Here is an 18,861-nt window from a genome sequence, read left to right on the forward strand (position 1 = left end):
TGCGTGTATGTGTCTGTGTGTGCCCCCCGTTTGGTGGTTAACAGACATCGTTTTTCAGGAAAACCTGAAATCAACAGCATTATGAAAGAAACGTCCATTGTTCCCTTCTTGACATAAGCTGCGATTTAGATACAAAGCGGATGGTCGTCTGTGGTGGGTCACATCTGCGGGGCCAGCATCTTCATTCTTAAAAAATATTCATTGAAAAGCGAAAGTATAACACTCTAGAGTCAATCCCCTAAATAAAAAATAAATAGGGTGTATTTTTAAAATGTAACAGCTATTGGATTACTGCTCTCTCTCTCTCTCTCTCTCTCTCTCTCTCTCTCTCTCTCTCTCTCAGCTACACGGCTGGATGCCTCTTCAAAGAAGTGTGCGAATTCTCTACTACTCACAAGGACTTGAAAACAAAATAAATAGCGATTAAAACTTTTTAGCCTTATTGATGCTAATTTCGAAAGCGAATGTCTTTAATGTATGGAGCTATTACTCAAATATCACATCGCAAATTATTTGTTTCCAGTGTCAAAGATTTTGCCTTTATTTCTAATTTATTCTTAGAACAAGACAAAATTTATAAGTTTTATTCCAATCCCAAAAGAAAACTTATAATTCTTATAGAGCTGAGATCTTTAAACGGCAAGCCTTTCAAATTGGTATGGAGATTAAACACGAATTCAGCTTCCCAAAACGACGAAGAGTAAAGTATCAAGGATTTGTCGAAACCCTAAACAAAAGTCATAATTACAAACAATTTAATTCTAATAGTCAGGCCTTTTCGATCATGAGGCTCAATATTACCCAGTATTCTAGAAGTTTTATCCCAGCTGTGACCATGTTGTGGAATGATCTTCCCAATCGGGTAGTTGAATCGGTAGTACTTAAAAAATCCAAACTTGCAGCAAATGTTCCTATGTTGAACAGGTTGACATAAGTCTCTTTTTATAGTTTATATATGAAATATCGGTTTTGATGTTACTGTTTCTAAAATATTCTATTCTAATTGTTCATTTTTTTCTCATATAGATTACTTATTTCCTTCTTTCCTTTCCTCACTGGACTATTTTTCTCTGCTGGAGACCTTGAGCTTATAGCATATTGCTTTTCTAAGTAGAGTTGTAGCTTAGCTCGTAATAATAATAATAATAATAATAATAATAATAATAATAATAATAATAATAAAAATAATAATAATAATAACTTCGGAGTTTCACAGTTGAAGGCCGGCACTTCAATTCTTTGATGACGATCTTTTAAAATTCCCAGGTTTTGTAAATAACAAACGGCTTTACGGCTAATACTAACGAAGGACTAAAAAAAAAACAATTCTCAACAAGAAAAACATCTTTCGTCTGCTTTCAACTTACTGGAAAATAAGTTAAGAAGCTTCAACGCTTAAGAACATAGGCTTTTCAGTTTTCAGACTGGATCTTTGTGTCATATTCTTTCTTCCATGAAAATAGGATTATATACCAGTGAGGGGGGGGGGGACTGGCGGGGTAGGATTAGGCAAGAGGGTAGTGGTACGGGGAGGGGTAGGGATTAGTAACAAACTTCCGGACTCAGAACTTGAATCTTTACATTACGATGAAAACTCTCTCTCTCTCTCTCTCTCTCTCTCTCTCTCTCTCTCTCTCTCTCACTCTCTCTCTCTCTCGTTTAAGTGTGCAGCTAATAAGCACATTCATATTCAAGATAGATTTTCACGGTTCTGTTCCATCTCATTTCCCGTTTATGTTTGTCATATAACCATTGTCTCTTGCAGCACTTCAGAAGAAATTTCTTTGTTTAAAGGGCCAAATTAAATACAAAATAATGTAAGTGTTAACGGAATACACGAGTGTGTGTCTTTCTTCTTTCTATCTATCTACCTACACACACACATACATATATATATACACACACACACACACATATATATATATATATATATATACACACACACACTTTGTATAGGACCCATATAGAATGTCTTGATGCTTTCATCTTATTCATAAATAAAAAGAGGAAGAGAAACATTGGTCCATATGTTTTTAAAGGGCAAAACAAAAAGAACACCCTCTTGCCTGAGGGTACACTCGGGCACACTATTCTATCTTACTTTTTCTTCCTCTTGTTTTTTGAAGTTTTTAGTTTGTAAATTAATGCTTTATTTTAATGTTGTTTCTGTTCTTAAAATATTTTACTTTATTTGCTAATTATTTTTCTCTTGTTCTTTGTTTTTATCTTTTTCCTTGTTGGAGCCTTTGGTCTAATAGCATCCTGCTTTTCCAACTAAAGTTGTAGATTAGCTAGTAATAATCATATCATAAATAGGTAGGCTTAATAGAGGAGCAAAGGATGTCTGAAGGTTTATCAAGAGGATTCCTTTTCCCTATTTGTTTCATTACCTTCCTTTCTTTATTCATTTTAAAAACCATCATTACTGTCCACCCTTTGAGTTTTGTTAGGGTTCAATTTCATGCCCCATAATTGGCACCATGCACTAATTTTAGCTAGATCACTATTAAGGGATTCAGCAACCCCAGATCTACATTCAGGAGCTAGAATTGATTCAAAGTGAGTAGCATTATCTCCATGTGCAATGAGTTGGTTTTCTAGCTAAACCACATATCATATGTATATAATATGAAAAGTAACACCAGATATCAACATACCTATAGTCGCTAGGGTACCCATAAAAAACAAGTCGTTGCGCTCTATTGCTCAAAAGTTCAATGATGATGCAAAGAAAAAAACCACCTACTCACAACTGTTTGAGTTCGAAAACATGGCCTCATGATCAACATTGTCAAAGGCAGCACTAAAATCAAGGCCAATCATACGAACCTTCTCACCACAATCAAGGGATTTCTGTACAGCATTGGAGATTGTAAGAAGGACAGCACGTGCTCCAAGGCCTTTATGAAAGAAAAATTGCAAACTAGGGAAAAAAAGATTACCCTCCGCATACTTATTCTAAAACTTTAATAATATGGGAGTAATGGAAATTTGGCGATAATCAGCCGGGCTAAGTGTTACCACAGACACACGTGTAATGGAGTAAAATTACCAATTCTCCAGGTGCTAAAAGAACATAATTCTAACAGGCATTATTCTGCTCTATTCAGCATAAGGTTCCAAAATGAAGGATTATAATAAAATATACCACCAATACTAATTATGCATTATTTCCAAAAACAGTTCTAAGCGTACACCAGCCGTTAAACTAACACTTCCAGTCATAACTGCAGAATTCAGTTATAAAACAGCATTCAGCGAAGCTTCCACGAATTTTTTGTTGACTATTGTTTTGTTATCCTTCCAAAACTTTGGCAAAATGATGCTGCAATAACATTAACTTTTGTTACCGGCTCAGTTCACTCTCTGCTTCCTCATTAAGTTCTTATTTGGGAACCCTAAACTTCGTTGCAACAACAGGAACCTTCAGTGCTGCTTGATTAAGCCCGAATAATTGATAAGCGTATAAAATTTATAAAACTTTATGATATTTGTGTGTCGATTATGCAAATATTTTCCAATATTGATAAACATGACTAATGAACCAGAGCACGCAAAACGTTTTCAAATAATATACAAAACATTTGGTCGCTTGCAATATTTGCCTATTAGCACCAATAATCCAAAAGTAAACTTGAAAATGCACATCGATACGAATGTTCAAATGTTTTTTCCTGTTTATATTTAACCACCTAGACCTATTGAACTAGGTTTGACAACACTTGAAGAGAGAAGGAAACAAAGTGACCTAATTGAGGTATACAAAATTATGTATGTCCTTGATGCTTTGGATCGTTCTAAAATTTTCACCTTAGAAAGTGAGATTAGTGGGTATAATTCTAAAGGTCATCATTTGAAGATACATAAGAAACGTCCACTTCATGCTCTGAGGGAGAGCTTTTTTGACATGCATGTTGTAGATGACTGGAACGATTTACCAACTGAAGTGATAAGTAGCCAATCTATAAATGCCTTTAGGAAGTCTCTTGATGGATATCTAAAAAAAGAGGCGCCCTTGAGTATAAGCTCCCTAGGATCTTATGATTTATCTAGGTAACATTATCTAAGAAACCTCTTCCTAGAGCACTCAGAGACAAGGAAATCCATTATCCCATGCCTTCTACATGCCTTGAGGAAAAGCAAACGTACGCAAAGGGATACATAATATGTAACTTAGAATGTCCTTCACTATTGCGTATACTTGCATCACGTATTATGTTTTTTCACGTAAGCATATCATTACGCAAGTGCAATTATTTCAAGTAAATTATGCACTGAGGGACACAAAATCAGAATCTCCGACGTTCCCTTTGAAATTGTGCATTTATCTATTTTGTCATGGAAGTATTCAGTGTAGGGGAAGGAGGGAAATACAGAGGATGTAACAATGGAACTCGTGGGTGAGAGCTTTGAGCGTTACAGGAAGAACACAGGGGGAATTGTATCTCTCTCTCTCTCTCTCTCTCTCTCTCTCTCTCTCTCTCTCTCTCTCTCTCTCTCTCTCTCTCTCTCTCTCTCTCTCTCTCTCTCTCTATATACAGATTTATATATGCATATAAATTTAGTATATATATATATATATATATATATATATATATATATATATATATATATATATATATATATATATATATATATATATATATATATATGGAGGAGAGTGATGGAAATGGAGCTACAGGGAACGAGAAGGAGAGGGAAACCAAAGCGAAGGTGGATGGACTGTATCAAGGACGACCTTCGATCAAAGGGGTTAACCAGTGATGAAGCGTGGGACAGAGGTAGATGGAGAACCCTGGCCAGAAACATTAACCCCACATAGAAGTGGGAATAGATGCAGACAAAGAAGAAGAAATATATATATATATATATATATATATATATATATATATATATATATATCACACAATTTATATATAAGGAGAAGAAATATATATATATATATATATATATATATATATATATATATAGGAGAAGAAATATATATATATATATATATATATATATATATATATATATATATATATAGGAGAAGAAATATATATATATATATATATATATATATATATATATATATATAAGGAGAAGAAATATATATATATATATATATATATATATATATATATATATACATATATAATGGCAAATGCACTAGAACTCTGGATCAGAGACCGAGGGGAAAACTCTCTTTATGATAAGAATTGCTGGCTAGGCAAGTGTTCGAACATGTGCCAAGTCGAAATCAAGGTCACAGTGACTATCCGGCTATAATGAGAGACAAGAATAGTATCAGACTTTAGAATTCAGATACGTATGGCACAGACGAAATCAAATATTATTTCTCTTTATAACTTCATGGATATGATAGTAGAATGTAACCTGGATTTTAACGGAGCATAGGTTCGAATCCTTACCCGGTCAGAAATTCCAAGGCATATTGAATTCAATGTAAGAAGGTGACTGCACCTTGATATTCGAATACATTAGAATCACTAGTTTTAGTGATAAAATTATCGTAAACCGCCAAGAGTTACAGCATACAAACTTACAAATATGCTATAACGGTGGAGATTGACTGATTTTGATCCTAAGTACAAAACCTGAATTTAGCAGGAATATGTATAGAAGAGTCGAAATCAACTCTTATCTCTTTATAGCCGGATGGTTATGATAATCTATTGCCACCTTGAATTCAAATCTGTAAATTCTTATAAAATTATTTTTCCCTTCGATCTGTTATCCAGAGGCTGGGGGAATTCGTTATTAAAAGGTAGTTGTGACCTGGTATCTAAATAAATGAAATTCAAGAGTAATAGTAATAAACACATACAACAGAGGTAAAGATATAAATATATCGATATACAAGTTTTTACCTTACCGAAAATGACTCTGCTTACGCTGCTTTAAGATTTAAAGGCCGTTCATGAATGGCAGAAATAAGGGACAGGGACATTGCCCTATCAAGCAGAACAATTCCCGAGAGACTGACCATATTACATATGATCAGCGCCCAAACACCCTCTTCACCCAAGGTAGAACCAAGAGTGTCAGGCAATGGCTGCTGATGACTCAGCAGATAGATCTATAGGCTCCCCCAAAACTCCCATCCTTACCTCTCAAGGATGGTGAGATTGCAGCAACCAAAGGAATTAACGAGTCTGAGCGGGACTTAAACCCCAGTCTGGCGATCACCAGGCAAGAACGCTACCACCAGGACACCACAACCCGTAAACAAGTGTTAACAATTATTTTCGATTGAGGCTGTAAGGCCATGCCTTCTTCTAACATCCATCTCAATACGTCACTTTGGGATTTAACAGAACGCACCTAAATCGTGCTGCCATGTTTCCCAAAGAAAAAAAAGTCTTGGAAGAAAACGAATTGTTATTGGAACCCGAGCCGTCAAAAATGACGTCCAATTATTTAGATACATATACACACACGCACTGCCACACACATATTCAATCCTTCCTCATCCCCTTCCCCTTAACCACAACTAGTTGGTTTGGCAACTTGTGGGAGTGTGTGGTCTCCGTGTATACCTATCGGGGTACCTACTCATTAAGGGATGACTATTCCCTCTCCACCTGAGCGTAACAGGATATATATGTGTAATATATATGTATATTATATAAATATATATATACACATACATACATTACATATAAATATATACATAGATACATATATATATATATATATATATATATATATATATATATATAATATATAAATATATAGATATAATTATACATATATATATATATATATATATATATATATATATATATATATATATATATATATATATATATTACACTTGCTCTTTATTATATAGAGGATTCCTCCTTGATTAGTGACAAACATCCTATCAAAACAGGTAAAATAAATACGCAAGGTATACTTGAAAAGGGGGGAGAATCCTAGAATTAACTATAAAGGATATTATGGGAATAATTTATTGGTAATGGCTTCGTAATTTCCCCCAGATATTTACGACAATGAATTTTTGTCAAGCTCTTATTCATTGGTTCAAAACTAGGACATACTTCCTGACGGTTAAAAGAGCTCTCCTTTAAATGTAGGATATTCGGGAAATATGTATCCGTGTTACTTCCTATAAAAGATTTTTTGTGTGGTAACCATAAACAAATACCCAAAGATATTTAAAACAATCTTTTCGTGGCTATAAGACCCACTTTGAATCACAATCATTACTAACACTAACCGAGAAACCGAGATCTATTCCCTTTAAGTGGAGCATGCACTGTCTAGTTAGAAAGGTTCGAACATTGCAATTGGATTTGCAGTCTCTTTAGGCAACTGGCAACGCATTATACCCCTAAAATATAAATTTATATAATAAGTGTATTATCACCCTTATCACAATTATCTACACCAGATTAAAAATAAGAAAAAATCATTTACCTATATCTCCAAAAAGAAAAAAATACTATCACAGAAACAGTATTACATAAAACTAACACAATGATATCCATATCGATGTAGGACGAACATACGGTTCAATTTATACAAGACAAGACTCGTTTTATATTAAAAGACAATTATTATCGTACATTTTCCACTTAAATTTAACCCCATGACGTAAGCGAGATGATTTCCTTTAGGTTCATGAATAATTTACGTCCCTTAATAAATCAAATGATCAAGGGGCGACGAGAGTGTCTAATATTAAACTTACGTAAGGCCTGGGTGTGGATAAGCACGTCTACCTGTTACCAAGAAATGAGGTCATCATACACAAGGACCCGTAACAAGCTCGTTTACCTTTCGACTTGGGAAGAGCTTGATAAAAAATATAGTTACATAAATCCTCTTCCGAGATCTCGTAGTGCAATTAAAAGTATATTTACTACACAAAATAATCATCTACCAAAGAACATTGGCGTGCAATACACTTCGGAGAGTTTATTTGCTTTTCTTCCTACTACTTGGGTGATTTTGTTTCTGCATCCTCAAATAATAACATAATGCTAATGTTTATCGACACAGCACATATATAAAACAATAAAAATAACCGGCGTAATTGAAATATACTTTTTCATTGTACTCAAATTCTTTAGACTCCAACCATCTTCCTAGAAATCCATCACATTAAGCAAATCTTTAGGGCATGATCAATCTACAATTGTTTTTTCTATTTATACAAGATATAAGATTAAATGAACAGTATTAATCTGCAACTTCAAATGTCGTTTTAAAGTTCTATTATAACCTAGTTACCCTTTGAACTCTAAACCTTTCTATAGGCAGCAATAATTATATTTAAACCCAAAAAGTCTTTCACACACTTTTAGTGCATGCGTCAAAAATGTTACTGAATGTACAAACATTCGATATAGAACAAGGATAAAAGTCCATTACCTGTTAAGAAGGCTTGGCGGAAAAGGCTCAGATTAGAGTTAATGGATCAAAATTGAGGTTAATGAGATTATGGTGTAGATTTACATTGAGTGTAATACAGCTTCGTATTCCCGATCCTATGATGCATTTAGTTCAATAAACGACACTTTCAACTAACTATATACTGTATGCACACACACACATACATACATACATATATATATATATATATATATATATATATATATATATATATATATATATATATATATATGTATATATATATTATATATATATAAATTATATCTATATATGTATATGTATATATATATATATATATATATATATATATATATATATATATATATATATATATATATAAGTGGGGATACCTTAACATGGTGAAAGGGTTTGTATATCGCCCTGATCAGTAAAACTGTACTAGTCAGAGCCACCCTTCCTGTATTAGTTTGCTGTAAGCAATCACAACAAAGTCTCCCACTATACCCAATCCACATTGGCTAGCGTGATGATGAAAATTGGCCAAAGCCCAGGCATGAATAAAAGCACGTCTTAGTTCTTTGTCTTGCAGTGGACCAGAAACGCAAGTTTGTTGTTGTTGTTGTGTATATATGTGTATATATATATATATATACATATATGTATATGTATATGTATATATATATATATATATATATATATATATATATATATATATATATATATATATATATATATATATATACATACATATTATGAACAAGTAAAAATAAAGAGAACATGTTTAACTCATGGGGTTTAACATCTTTTTGCTCCATCGAAAATCCTGGGATGTTCTCTAAGTGGGTTTATTCAATTCTACTTTTCTGGATCTTGGACCAAAATGAGTTGCTTTTAGACCTATACGATAATTTTCACGTATGAAGTTAAGGAGTGTTAATAATGACACAAACAGCCCCTAAACCCACAGTTCCTCACCGACCTAACTGGAAGAGCCGTTTCAGTAGATTCTGTCAAACCAAGTAAGGGCTTGAATTCAATTCCTAATATTGGCAGTCACCAATGAAACCAAGGACCCTTCATTTCAAAAGCCCTTTCCCAAGAGGAGACTGCATATATTAGCCGATCATGTCCTTGGCAAGTCTTTTAGGGTATGGTTGCTAAGTGTATCCTTTATGCAAGCTGACCTAGATCTACCACAGCCCATTATATACCTGGTAACTAATTAACTAATTATGCCTTTGGGAATACAATGAAAGTTAACGGAAAATCTCTCTGGAATAGGGCTAAAGAGCTTTTAGCGATTAGGCATGTTTTCTAAAATTTGGAAATAAAAAAAACATATATATATATATATATATATAATGAATCACGCACCAATGGCTAATTCAAAATGACAAATGCAATAACGAATTGAAGCTGTTTATCGTCATGCAACAATGTTTGGGGAAAAAAAAAAAAAAAAAAAGGAAATTTCGAATCGGCTCTAACCATACATGTGTATTCATGTTACTTTTTCACCCAGTTAACAGATGTTGGGACCAAAAAAAGAAGATCCCTTTAGATTATCTGAAATCCGATTACATGCGCCAGTTATTCCACGCTTTATATCGTTGCAATATTCGCTGTAACAATCATATTTTCCATTTTAGTTTTTTATTGCTTTAATATGGCTATTAAAGTTGCTGCCAATAATCTAAAGGAGAACATACACAAGTCCTGCACTAACGACATTTCGTTAATATTTATTACATCTACGTTAAAACAATGGTTAATAAGATATTGTGTAGAGAAAATATCATCATAACGGTGTTAAAATGATTTTTAAAAACGGAAATTACAGATTGCCATTTATAAGTGACTTTCATGACTGTCTTGAGTAAAGTGTAATTATTAGGAAAAGTTATCTAGTTATAAGGTAAAGTGGTATACAACCCCCAAGAAAATATTAAAGGCACGAGAAGGCATAACCTATACAGTATAAGAAATAAGAAAGGACAATGGGAAATGGTTGAACAGGTCGCCTGTTTTTAATCAAATTTTCTAAATTTTACTCGAATATCTCCTAGCTAGTACAGTGATAACGAGCTCGCTTACCATTCGCAAGAGAGCACATCGACCCCAGGCCAAGGCCGTGAGTTTAAGCTGTTTGGTGGGAAGGCCAGTGGGTGATTTGGCTTGCCCGGCTGACGTTCTGACGTGTATCTATTCTGATAAACCTGAAACCAAACACCTTTTACCTTAACCACAAACATGTACAGAACTGGATACACACACACACACACAGATACATATATGGTATATAATATATAACAAATATCCATATAGAATTATGCCTGATGTGACTGTCAAAAATAAGAAGAAAACCAGAGAGGGTCTGTGTATATCCGATTGTGACGTAATTGATAAATAGTTAAGAACAACCATATGTGATGATCAAACATCCCGCAAGAAAAAAGTTATAAACAATTCAAGGATGTTAACTTGAGCATTTCAAGAGAAAGCATTGCATTTTCAGATCTATTTTTCTATCGTGGCTTCCAGGGCCTCATTGTGACTCATTTCAGCTCCTAAAAAGGAGAAAAGTCACGGCAAGCCTAAGCAACGACCGGTATTTTTATCAAGCGTGCTCGGCTACTGGACGATTAAAAAAAAAAAAAAAAAAAAAAAAAATTTATTCTCTTCTAAAAATCTAGAATAAACTGCAGTGCCGTTGAACTTGACCTAGTTTGAAATATACTAAATATTAATAATAATCCAGTAGAGCCCTAACATTGTGTTCTACTCGTTTCTTTTTTATTTTTACTTTCAATCTCTTAAGTCTTCAAAATGAAATTGATTCTATTGTTTAACAAGAAATTGAACCCCGATGATTTTCCATCTCAATAATGCTTTAAATATAACCTAAAAGACGTCCCTTTAAAACTTATGATCGTAATCTAAAACAGAAACTGAAAAATAAAAACCAGTAACAGAAATTTTCCCCTTATGAGACATCCTGTGCCTGAACATAAACATCCACAGCTGGCGAAGTACTTTGCATCAATAACGTATAAAAGTTTCCGAAGGAGAAGACCTGAATATGGTGCAAGTAAAAGAAGTTCTGATAGTTATGTTAGCCTAAATAAACCCTAGCACTATTTAGAAATATTTCAGTGCAAAAATATTTTAAGAGATGAAATAAAGAAAACTGTTAACATTAGAATATAAAGGTTATATCTGAGAGGGAATAAATGTGGAAGCCTCTCTGCAAAGCGAATTCATCAACAGTTAAGAAATTAAAGTATGGAACTGGAGATCTTTGCAGTGTTGGCCTTTCTCTGGAGGAACCTCTGTTCAGTTATTAAGAAAAATCAGCTTTATGATGAAGCATTCCTAAGTGTGTGTGTGTATGTACAGTATACATACAACAACAACAACAACAACAACAAATGAAGCAGTTTCTCGTTCACTGCAGGGCAAAGTCCTCAACATGTCTTGGGTTTAGCCAGTATTCAACATCACGCCGGCCAGTGCGGATTGGTGATGGTTGGAGATTTTCGACTGATCGCTCACAGCAAACCAACCTAGTATAGGTGGCCCAGACTTGTACAGCTTTACCAAGTTAACATGTTAAGGTATATATATATATATATATATATATATATATATATATATATATATATATATATATATATATATATATATATATATACACACACATATATATATATATATATATATATATATATATATATATATATATATTACCTCACATTTGGATCGAACAAGTCTTCAAATTAAAGGTAAGGCCTATATCAATCACGCCAGCGAAGCTAATAGAAGATTTTGGAACCGAAGTGTCAACTACTCTTCAAGATTTACCTAGTGAGACACTCTTTCATACCGGGGAGGTTTACGAAAATTCCCGAACCAAATGCTGTAAGTCAATATGTGATGCAAATGAACATAAAGTAATGTTTATTGAAAATAAATTTTTACCTTACATTGGGATCAATCCTTAGTCTCTTCAAATAAAAGGGTAGGACCCTGTTCACAACATTGTGTTTATTTTAATCTATCTATCTATATATGTTATATATCATATTATATATATATATTATATATACATATACATACATACATATATATATATATATATATATATATATATATATATATATATATATATATATATATATATATATATATATATATATATATATATTAATGATGAAGAAAGTAAAAACAAATATATATTTAAATTCAGGAGTATGAAAAACAGGCAACGATAATGAAATGCATTCAGATTCTACAAACCTAGCAATAGGGCCGATCTTGTGTCAATCATCATCGCGAGAAATTAAAGATAACACTACATCTATAATGTCATTGAAATGAAACTAAACAGATGAAGCGCAAGAATGGTGCCTGTAATACCGGTTTCCGTGACCTTAACCTTCGTTTAAAGCCAGTAAGCGATACATACGAAACGATCAATTTCCAAACATAGGGAAGGCGATAGCCCATAAGAGCAAATACTTCCCGGAGAGCGAAGGGCCACCACCAGCTGTGGTCCCATCAAGGTTCGCCAATAACCGACAGCTTGAATTCAATAGCAGTGTCGGTTCCTTGCCAAATGAAATCGGCACAGACGTCTAATGCTTGTCGCGACGACGTTTACAAACGACAACACGATACGTACATGCGAAAGAAAGAGATGTAAATCTCATTGATACCTGATTTACATTAATTTGGTTGTTTACCTTTTTAGCCAATGCAAAAGTATATTAATTAGAATAATGTAAACAAATAAAAGAACACGAAGAAAAAGTTTACGAAAAATGCAAAATTCTGTGTTCTTTCTGTCCTAATGAGTGAAAATAGAAGTAGGTACAATAGATATTTACACATACATATTTATTGCTTTGCGTTTTATGAAATTCTGACAATATAGCCCAGAACTGGGTCGGGGAGGTCATCCCTCTCCAAGGCGCAAGTAGAAGGAAACCCCGCAGTAGCAGTAGGCTACAAAGAATAGCTAAAAGAGACTGAGGAGCAAGACCCTGACATCTACACACACAAGCGTAATAAATAAATAAATATATATACATACATACATTTATATATATATATACATATATATATATATATATATATATATATATATATATATATATATATATTATACATGTATGTATACATGTGTCTGTGTGTGTACATATATGTGTTTCCACATGGAAAAACACAAAGAAAACTTAAAATCCTATGTGAATCTTGACCGGTTTTGTCTATTTCTCAAGACATCATTTATATATATATATATATATATATATATATATATATATATATATATATATATATATATATATATATATATATATATATATATATATATATATATATATATATGTGTGTGTGTGTGCGTGTGTTTTAGTAAGATTATGAACAGATAAAAAAACATTTGTGACACATAATAGCAGAAAAACACAGTTACCTGTGTAGGAGCACATGTCCCATTAAAGGGATAAAATGGTCTTCATGCGATAGTTCAAAATATTCAAGTGTTTCAAGTCCGGAATAAATACCTTCAATTTATTTGTAACAATAAGTATTTGAATTCTTTTTCATTAATAGTAATGTCCAATTTAATACTTTCTAACGCATATCCATGTAGATAAACATATAAATACATATATTTATGCTTACATACATACAGATAAATAGGCATATGTATGTATAAATCCTGGTTATATAAACACATTGCACATTGATATATATACACATACACACACACACACACATATATATATATATATATATATATATATATATATATATATATATATATATATATATATATACACACACACACACATTCCTATTGGGATCGAACCTTCTCTTCAAATGAAACACAAGGGCGCTACAAACCATGCCACCAGAGGCTCTAAAAGTATTTTATTCATTCATCACAAAATTTCTCAGGACAATCTAATCGGGTCGAATGAAAGTTTAATGTAGGCTAGAATAATGAAAGGTTGAAAGAGTTGTTGGCAGAATATAAGTAGTATGGAATATGCATGAAATGCCATCAGAAGGAGATGTTAGAAATTAGAAAAAATATTAAGCGAGTCTAATGTCCTTAATAACTATGGGTGATTCAGATAATTTATGTTTGTAGTTTAAATTTTTCTTCCATGTCCAAAAACTCGTTCAGGAACTCGGTCAATCAGGGTACCAAAAAAAAAAAAAAAAAAAAAAAAAAAAAAAAACTGGAAAGAAAAACATGGACTCCGATGACTCAATTTGCTTCTCTCAAACATTCACACACATGAATTTTGTTAAGGTTATCAACACTGTTAAATTATGTTTTACTTATTTAATGTTACATCTGTGCAGTTTGATCTGTAATTTATAAAAATATTAATTTGATTTGTGTTCACATTAATGCTTGAGTTCATGCATTTTGGCTTTATACCGGAAACCTTTCTGGTTTCCGGTATGATTGATTGCTACAATTTATGTATTCATTCCCAAACCCCGAAAACGTGTACGCACACGCTCTCAGCATTGCCAGCCTACTGGGATTAGAAATAATTCGGCCAGATATTATTAATCTTATTGGTGTTGTTGCCCTTCATATCATAGTCAAGATTTTTTACTCTCGTATCAGGTGGACTTCATACACACGCTTCTGTAAATCATTTTCTTGACATACGTACAGTACTTTTGTTTTCCAACAGATGGACGTATTCTGGTTTGGTTATTTCTAATATTCACGTGTCAGTCAGCAGGCTGTCTATTTCCCTTTTATAATATAATAATGTAATTCTATCCTCTTGGGTGAATAGAATTTTTTCCAATCGTCAGGGCAGAGGATATTTTCCTTTTGTGACTATCTATCTGAAGTATTAACATACATTACTGGTTTGGGCTTTTTTTCTTGTTGACATATGGTACGTGGTCTTTATTACCATTGGCATAGTTTGTATCTGCTTTTCTGGGCGCTATTATTGTCGATCTTTGATGATCATTCAGCCAACCAATGTCGTTAGTTGTTTTGAAATACTTATAGCTTTATCATGAGGTTTTATGCATTGTCATATTAGATACGTAGGAAAACCATATTTATTAAAGCTTGATAGATGAGTAGGGATCTAAACGAGCCAGAACACAGAGTATGTGTATTGCAAGCAGAGGCTGACGAAGAAAAGTTCCAGTGGAGTTTGACCAATAAGGGGTAGGAGAAGAAGGGATCGATGTTATGTAGAAGTCTGGGGTGTGTTACGGTGTCCTATTGATGGCAAATCGTATAAAATGTGAATATTTCCTTTTTTATATAAAGATAATTCAATTGGGGACGGTGCCATATTCAATTATTTCAGCCAATGGACATTTCATTATGGCACTGTCTTTGAGATGAAAATTTAGAATATACTTGCACCTCGATATGGAAGGCATCGTGCGTCCTGCTGTCCTTACTCCCACAATTGGCCCTTCATACTAAATTGGTAATTTGGAATTCTGCTAGAGGTAGGCCAGTTTTGTTCTTATGGGACAAAATTTTTCATCTTTCTTAACTGGTACTATCGGGGCAAACGTCGTTGGAGTTTAATTCTTTTATTAGGATTATTTCCACGGCTGTCAAGAATCTCTAGATCCCAGTGTGAGGGAAGAAGTCGTCATTCTCGTTGTCGGTCAGTTCAATCGCGTTCCTTGAGGAAACGGATCCAGCTATTGCGGGAAAAGACAGTCGCCGTCGCATGTATATACAAAGAAACTTGAGCAACTTGCAGTTCATGATCTTTAGAAACCAAGTCAAAATTCAGAAATAATCCGTAATAGCTTATTTAGGGTGACAACGTCCGTGACACAAAATATAATGCGTTGGAACTAAACCTGTTTACGGATACTTTACTCGAAGTTAAATCAACTAAGATTAGAAATACGAAGATCAAGCAATCTAAATATTTTTTTTTTTATAGAGAGAACATGAAAAAAACTTGAAACACACAACGCATATATATATATATATATATATATATATATATATATATATATATATATATATATATATATAATTTGGTAGGTAGTAGGTTGGCCAGGGCACCAGCCGCCTGTTGAGATACTACAGCTACAGAGGTAGGGGTCCTTTGACTGGCCAGACAGAACTACATTGGATCCTTCTCTCTGGTTACGGTTCTTTCCCTTTGCCTACATAGACACCGAATAGTCTGGCCTATTCTTTACTGATTCTCCTCTGTCCTCATACACCTGACAACACTGAGATTACCAAACAATTCTTCTTCACCCAAGGGGTTAACTACGGCAATGTAATTGTTCAGTGGCTACTTTCCTCTTGGTAAAGGTAGAAGAGACTCTTTAGCTATGGTAAACAGCTCTTCTAGGAGTAGGACACTCCAAAATCAAACCATTGTTCTCTAGTCTTGGGTAGTACCATGGCCCTTCACTGTCTTGGGGTAGAGTTCTCTAGTTGAGGGTACACTCGGGCAGACTGTTCTATCTTGTTTCTCTTCCTCTTGTTTTGTTGAAATTTTTATTGTTTACATAGGAAATATTTATTTTAATGTTGTTACTATTCCTAAAATATTTTATTTTTCCTTGTTTCCTTTCCTCACTGGGCTATTTTCCCTGTTGGGGCCCCTGGGCTTATAGCATCCTGCTTTCCCAACTAGGGTTGTAGCTTAGCATTTAATAATAATCATAATAATAATATATATATATTTATTTATATATATATATATGTATATATATATATATATAATATATATATATATATATATATATATATATATATATATATATATATACACACACATATATATATACATATATATACATATATATATATATGTGTGTGTAATGCAGCCGTTTCTACTCCACTGCAGGACAAAGGCTCCAGAAATGTCAATTCATGTCTAGGATTTGGGCAATTTTTATCACCACTCTAGCCAGTGCAGATTGATAATGATGGGAGTCTTTCGTCGCATCGCATCACAGCAAACCAACCTAGTATGGGTGGCCCTGATTAGTACAGCTTTCCTGATCATGGCAGTACGCAAACCTTTCACCACGTTAAGGTATATATGCATATTATATATATATATATATATATATATATATATATATATATATATATATATATATATATATATATATATATATATATATATATATATATATGCGCGTAAGCGTGTACGTAAAAATAACAACGCGAAGAAATAAATTAAAAAAAAAAAAAAAAAAAAAAAAAAAAAAAAAAAAAAAAAAAAAAAAAAAAAAAAAACACCGGGTGGGGGAAGGGAACGTGATATCCAGAGCTCAATCTGAGTGGGTCCAGTTTCGCATTTCATCCATTCTCCATTTTTCCTCTTTTTGTTTTCGATCTCTTTGTACCTGTCACGATTTTATTTTGGGGAGTAGATCCTTTTCACTCGGCTGAGAATTGCAGTAAAGAATATTACGTTTCGTGCGGGGATAAAATCTATTTCTTTGCATGGTGATTAAATCAATCTATTACATTTCACTTCACATGATTGTGTCCATTTAATTTCTAGAAATGGGAAGTGCCTTGCAAAAAGTAAATAAACTAGAGATGAAATTACTCACCGTTTCATCTAATGACAATTTCGGATCTATTTTACTAAGCCCTGTACTCACATTTACTAATTTTGTCTCCTTAAAAGAGCTCACCAATGGGGACTGGCTATAAGTTATTGAATTCCAAATTTTATCTTCTGGCGTGTATCTGAGTTTGTAGAACATAACATTTAAAGCATTTCTAACCTGGTCCGCTTTCGACAATTTAAGCACTTACCATACATGTACAGGATGACCCTAACATGGATCTATTGAACGAATCTCTCGTGTTTAACGTTTCATGCTTGAATATACCAATATACTATTCCTTAAATTTTGTATAGAATAAAAAGTGTTCTGGACAGGTTGTCATTTGGCTGGATGAGTTGGATCATATCACCTAATCCTCCGTTAACTCTTCAATTTACACTGTTCTCTCTTAAAAGAAGAAAATTCTTCTCTTGACAAATAAAATTTCGCAAGAATGGATTATTATTATTATTATTATTATTATTATTATTATTATTATTATTATTATTATTAATTGCTAAGCTACAACCCTAGTTGGAAAAGCAAGATAAGCTCAGGGGATCCAACAGGGAGAATAGCACAGTGAGGAAAGGGAACATGAAAAAATAAAATATTTTAAGAAGAGTAACTACATTAAAATAAATATCTCCTATATAAATTTAAAATCTTTAACAAAACAAGAGGAAGAGAAATAAGATAGAATATTGTGCTCGAGTGTACCCTCAAGCAAGAGAACTCTAATCCAAGACAGTGGAAGACCATGGTACAGAGGCTATGGTACTACCCAAACAAGAGAACAATGGAAAGTAACATCGCTTATTTTTTTTTTTAGGGTTAAGTGCCTCGTAAACCGGCGTGTACGACTCATTTGCCGGTCCAATCGGTTTA

The sequence above is a fragment of the Palaemon carinicauda genome, chromosome 8 (genome assembly GCF_036898095.1).
Source record: "Palaemon carinicauda isolate YSFRI2023 chromosome 8, ASM3689809v2, whole genome shotgun sequence".
Lineage (NCBI taxonomy): Eukaryota > Metazoa > Arthropoda > Malacostraca > Decapoda > Palaemonidae > Palaemon > Palaemon carinicauda.